General features: G+C 38.1%; 1 long non-coding RNA gene across 1 annotated transcript; it reads left to right on the top strand.

Moving 5' to 3' along the window:
• Positions 2,703–5,040, top strand: LOC110435530. Its single transcript, XR_002453247.1, has 2 exons — positions 2,703–3,768; positions 4,784–5,040. It is a non-coding gene; the product is annotated as an uncharacterized LOC110435530 (long non-coding RNA).

Here is a 6,000-nt window from a genome sequence, read left to right as displayed (position 1 = left end):
TTCGAGTGAGTTATATAGTTATTAAGTGCATGCATATTTTATTTTACATTATAGGACTGACTATATATATGTGTAAACAGCTTTCACTGGATACTCATGGTCATTGAAGTTCCCAAGAACCGGTTGATAATCTTTGACTCAATGAGAAAACCACAAGAAAATTATCAACAAATGGTAAACATTATTCAAAGGTACGTAATGTTGATCTCAGCTAGAAGAATATCATAATATGACTCTCTAATTATTAGTTCACGATCCACAATGGTTGTGTGTAGGGTTTGGGAAAGATTCATTGACCGTGAACATCTCAGTGGATGTAAAGCGCCGCTTAACTTAATACATCCACAAGTAAGTTCTACTAGCTAGCAAACTTTCGCTAACTTTTAGCCTTCTTATTGTCATGGTCGTGAATATTTTTTATATATATATCGTACAGTGGTGTTTAAGACAAGAAGGAGGAAACAATCTATGTGCATATTACGTGTGCAAATTCATGATGGCACAAGTCAATCAAACGCCCACAGAGACGCTCAGAGTACGTTACATGTCTCTTTTCATTATCTCCTGAATTATATTGAATAACTTAGATAACTAATACCTTTTTTATTATTTCAAATTAAAGACGGAATGGTTGAGGGAAAAGGTCCTACAAAAAGACCGGATCAAAGCTATCTAAGAGACGATAGCAGGATTTCTCCGCGAGCAAGTGATCAATCCAAACGGCGAGTTTCACTTCAACGGCAACGAAACTCTTATTCCAAACAATGATGATCATTTGTATCGTTTGTAGACATTAGGAGAAAAAAACTCTATGTATATATGTGTTACGAATTTTGTAATATAAAACTATATATATATAAAGCTTTTTACATATCTATTTAATTTTTTATGTGGCCTATTCATTTTATTATAGGCAAAGCTTAATTATTAAGCTAAGCCTATAATTTTCATTTATATATGCTTAATATGCGTGTAATATAAATATATTATTGTATCAGCAAAAACATGTATTGAAAAACCTATTATTATATATTATATAAAAACAATAAACAGAACCGAAGAAGTGAAAAAAAAAGAAACCCTTTAACACCGATTGGTAATACCAATCGGTGTTAAAGGGTCCTGCAACGTGGCAGCCCTGGCAGGACCCACCAACCGGTGTTAAAGGGGGGGCTTTAACCCCGGTTCCCAGAACTGGGACTAAAGGGTGGGCCTTTAGTCCCGGAAGGGCAGCACCGGCTCGGGAACCAGGGCAACAGGCCCTTCCCGACCGGTGCTAATGCCCGAACGTGTAGCAGTGCCATGAACCTCCTTTCCTTTTTGGATAGACTAAACTTAATTCTTATACCTATTCTTTTATTCTTTTATTTTGGATCCCAAGAAAAGAAATTTCGAAGGGTTTTTCTTTTGAAGTTTGTCAATCAAAATTAGCCAACTTGAGTCACGAGTATAAATGAAATTTGTTTTTTATTTTATTTAAGGAAATTAATGCAAGTCATAATCGAATTTCTATCTATTTGCATTATAGACAGAAATTCGGGTACTATAGTAATTATAGCTAATGATAGACTAATTAGGTTTAAAAGATTCGTCTTGCAATTTACAACTAAAGTACGTACTCCCTCCATACCTCTCCTATACAACTAAAAAGACCAAAGTGTTGACAACTTTTAGTCCAACTTTTTTTTGGTTCGTCTGTCTGCCTCCTCCCCTGCGTCTGCGTCCCTCGTTTAGGAAACATCCGATCATTGCGATCTCCTCTCCCTTTTCTATCGCGCCTGTTCCCCTCCGATCCATAGCAAGCGCATTCTCGGTCGCGCCTCGATCCCCCATGATCCCCTCCGATCCTCAGAAGGCGCGCCCCGATCCCCGCGATCCGCAGCAACCACCGTCGAGACCGCCACCACGAGCGTCTGCGGCCGCCGGTGGCCACATCACCGTCCGCGCTCGCCAAACGCCGTCTGGAGTGCCCCGATCCCCTCTTTCTCGGTTGCGCCTCGATCCCCTCCCTGGACGTCCGCGCGAGCGATGTGATCTTGGCCGCGGCCGCGAGCTCTCAAACACCATCGCAACCACCGCCACGAGCACCTGCCTCGCACGATCTGAAATCCGATGAGGCAGGTGCTGGATCCGATGAGGTGGAGGCGGCGGATCCATGCGAGATCCGCCAGGCGGGCGTGGGTTTCGGCGAGGATGAAGCGGATCCGGTGAGACGCACGCCGGTCTTCAGCTCTGCGCTATGCTCAGTCCCGGCACCGACGCCAAGCAGCCTCCTCCTCGTCGTTCTAATCAGGGAAGTTCATCACCTTCGAGGGTACCAGGGCTGCGACTAATTGACCTCCCCTTGGGCTCGTACTATTACAACATTTGCTAGGATCGGTAGTTTGGATTGGGCATTTGTTTTTTTTGTCCACTGATTATTACTACGTGATGATACATATGATTAGTTTCTGGAACATAATGTTGTAATTGGGTGATTACTATTTGCTAATTGCATTGGTTGGTGCGAATTCTGAGTTTTTAGATAAGTGAAAACTCTACACTAATTATAGTTCCTCTGCTATCCTTGTCCATGTCTCTTTGCATAGGGTGATTCTGCAAATTGCAATTGGTTCTTTGTTTACCTGTTGATTCTTTTTTTTTAGAGCAACCTGTTGATTCTTGTGCTGATCTGCCTCGAGACGAATTCTAGCATGGTGAATTTTACTTGTTGTTTTCTTTTCAGAAATATTCCTATTAGTTAGCTAAGAATTTTACCATGTCTGTTGCTATCATGGAGTGTTACTTGCTATTTTACCTTTCCAAACAATTAAGTTATGTTACAATGGTGAAATTTACATGGTACTATTTCTTGCAGTTATGGCTATACCTAGATAAAATGTATACTATTTTCTCTCAAGTTTGAACCTGTTTTTTTTGACATATTCTGTGAATTTGATTTCAGGAAAATATGAACTCTTTTTCTCAGTTATAACTCTGTACATATTACTCTCAAGTATGACACAATGAAAGCATAGGAGTCAATCTAGGTGCATTTTTATGCGTTGTTCCGTTGCTTAGAGAATGGCTACCCTTTTTCCCCTTTATTTCTATGTGTGTGAGTATTTAGTGACAGATGCAGCAGCATGCAGTTTTAGGCACCTAGGGTGTATGTTAAGCAGGATGGTATAGATCGGTGCATTCCATCTTCTGTGATTTTTCCATCTTGTTGCCTTTCTATTTGCTTATAATGATATAAATATAACTTGTGGTAATTTGAGCCAGAGTTATATATGATGACTTCAGAAAAGTTGAGCTCCGGTTTTATTAGTTTGATACTCAGTTTGACCCCTTCATCAATTTGATACTCAGTTTGCATCAACTTATGCTCTATATGATAATTTTTTTAGGTAGACAAAATAGGATTGACCCCTTTTAATTAACATTTATCATACCTCCTTAGGTTCAATGTTTCCACCAGGTAAATTGTATCTGCAGTTTTCTGTTTTACTTGCTTCCCTTTGTTGCATATGTGTAGTTCTGTCATGGTAATATGAAATTGTCTCTGTTGGAGTTAACTATCAATTGCACAAGCAGGGCAGAACACCATCTATGGAAAGATCAAGAAGCTTGAAGCAGAGGTTGTGTGCTACAGCAGAAGGTCAAGAAGACAGACGCATTTGCTATAAGGAGTAGATCAAAGAAGACAATTCCATGCCTCGTGCAGTCATGTTGGAGGCCGTGAAGGCACGAGCCATGAGTGCCCTCGTTCCTCAAGCAGCAGAGGATGTGAGACCCCCTCCCTTTTTCTCTCCATTTGCCCACTATTACTTCATGGGAGTTTTCCCTCTTAACTTTATTAGCACATTAGTATTTTGGCATATTGATCATTACTTTACTGCACGGGCTTACCTGTAGTGTTGTTTGCATGTAGTCTTTTATTAACTACTTGGGATTATGCTGAATCGACATAAGACTTCCAAAATACAATATATATTAAATATTGTGTTGCATCCAATGCTTAATAAGAGAATAATAAGTAATACCTCCTCAACAGTTTAAGGTCATAAAGCTGCAAAACATATATTTTCTTCTTACAGTTTAGGCTCATGAAGGAGCATGCTTTTATTTCCAGTTTAGGCTCATGAAGGAGTTTTTCGTTTCAGCTTAGACTCATGAAGGAGCTTTTTTCTTGTTTCAGTTTACGCTCATGAAGGAGCTCACTTTTTTATTTTTCTTTATTTGGCTTCAGTTTTGTGAAGCGATACAATATACACCACTAGAGTTTCATCCATCATCAGGTAGTAGAACTTGTATGCTCAGCATGCGAGAATTACAGGCTCATTTTGGAGCATTGAGCTTTCTGGTTGTAGTTCAAAAGACACGAAGTTTCAGCACTAAAAATACACTGCGCAGTGCTGACTGTAGTAACATATGGTTATCTGTTTGATTTGTATAGGAGCTTTCAAGCTTGCAGGTCATCTTGTGAAGAATAATAGATAATAAAAGATTAAACATGTTTTTGTAAAAGGATAAAATAGGTACAATTTGCAAGTTTATATCGTATCATATGTTGTCTACATGAGAGCCAATATACTCCTACCATATTTAGTTCATTACCCATTAGTGAAGTAACAACATAGTTTGTTCTATCTAAATAGTTTATTGGTTTACACTTTTTGTATGGATATCTCTCACTCTCACTACCTTACTTTCAACAAAAAAGAAATATCTTCATAAGCATAGAGATATAGAGTTTAGTCTCTCTTTTTCTAATGTAACTACATGTAAAACCAATTTTCAGAGTTCATCAGACTCCTTACGCCTAAATCCAATGAAGTGTGCAGCAGAGAAGAGAAGAAACGATTGCTCCTGACTTCCTTAGCATATTCTTAAGGCTTTAAGTGTTAGTATTTTATGTTTTTATTTTTTATATATTTTCTAAGTGTTAGTATTGTGGCATTATTTTTTTCTTGCAATACACGGGCATTTACCTATTTATACATATAATCGAACCTATGTACAAGATGGTATCGAGATACGGCGAAACTTATTCATGAATTTATTGGCACATTGAAGAAATAGATATCAGAGATTTCTTTCCGCCGATATAAACATTATCTTAACCACATCACGGAAAGATCTACATAGTAGAGTTTGTGGGACTGATGTCGTGCTCTCCGTGACTATGTTAATTTACGAAAAGGTCTACAGTAGAGTTTGATTAAATACCATTTTAACCTTGGTATTTAACTAGGTAGCATGCCCGTGCGTTGCTACGGGATATCTAAACATTTGTACTAAAAACATACGGATCGCATGATATGATAACAATTTTGTGAAATTAAATATCAATATTAAAGCAGTATTTAATCCAAACGGGAAAGTTTGTGAATTAATGCAATCATCATAGAGAGTGTGACATCATAGACTCTCAGATTCCACGTACCTATCATGAGTCAAAATTCCCATTTCCAATTATGAGAGTCAAAATTGTAATGTTTTTGCCGCAAGTCTTATGTACAACTTTGCAATTCTGCAACGATGTAACCAAAAATAAAATTGATTCTTCTACCAACAGTTCGATATCGATAACTCTATGTCTTTGGTGATATGCCAAATGCTTCTAAGAAAATTTAAGACAAATAAAGTGAGCGCACAAAAAAAAATATCCAATAACAACCAGGGTCCATAAATTTCCATAATTAGGGTAGCCTTGGTCATTTTGATTTAATCCATGATATATGATACAAGTAGTTGTTTGCTACTAATTATTTTTCCGACTCAAGTGCCATATTTTACTGAAATTATCCTCTCTCTCTCTCTCAAAAAAGCTGAAAGATAGAATTTTGCCATCACGTATGAGTTATGACAGCATCTTGTTTACCTTCCCACCAACGATGCTCCAAATGTTGTCATCACCATCTTCAATTCCATCAGAGCATGAATAGTCGAAGTCTACACTTACACTGGCACAAAATCCACCAAGCCATTAGCTTAGATGAATCACCTTTGCATATT

The sequence above is a fragment of the Sorghum bicolor genome, chromosome 5 (assembly GCF_000003195.3).
Source record: "Sorghum bicolor cultivar BTx623 chromosome 5, Sorghum_bicolor_NCBIv3, whole genome shotgun sequence".
Taxonomy (NCBI): Eukaryota; Viridiplantae; Streptophyta; class Magnoliopsida; order Poales; family Poaceae; genus Sorghum; species Sorghum bicolor.
This window is presented reverse-complemented; position numbering and strand designations above follow the sequence as displayed.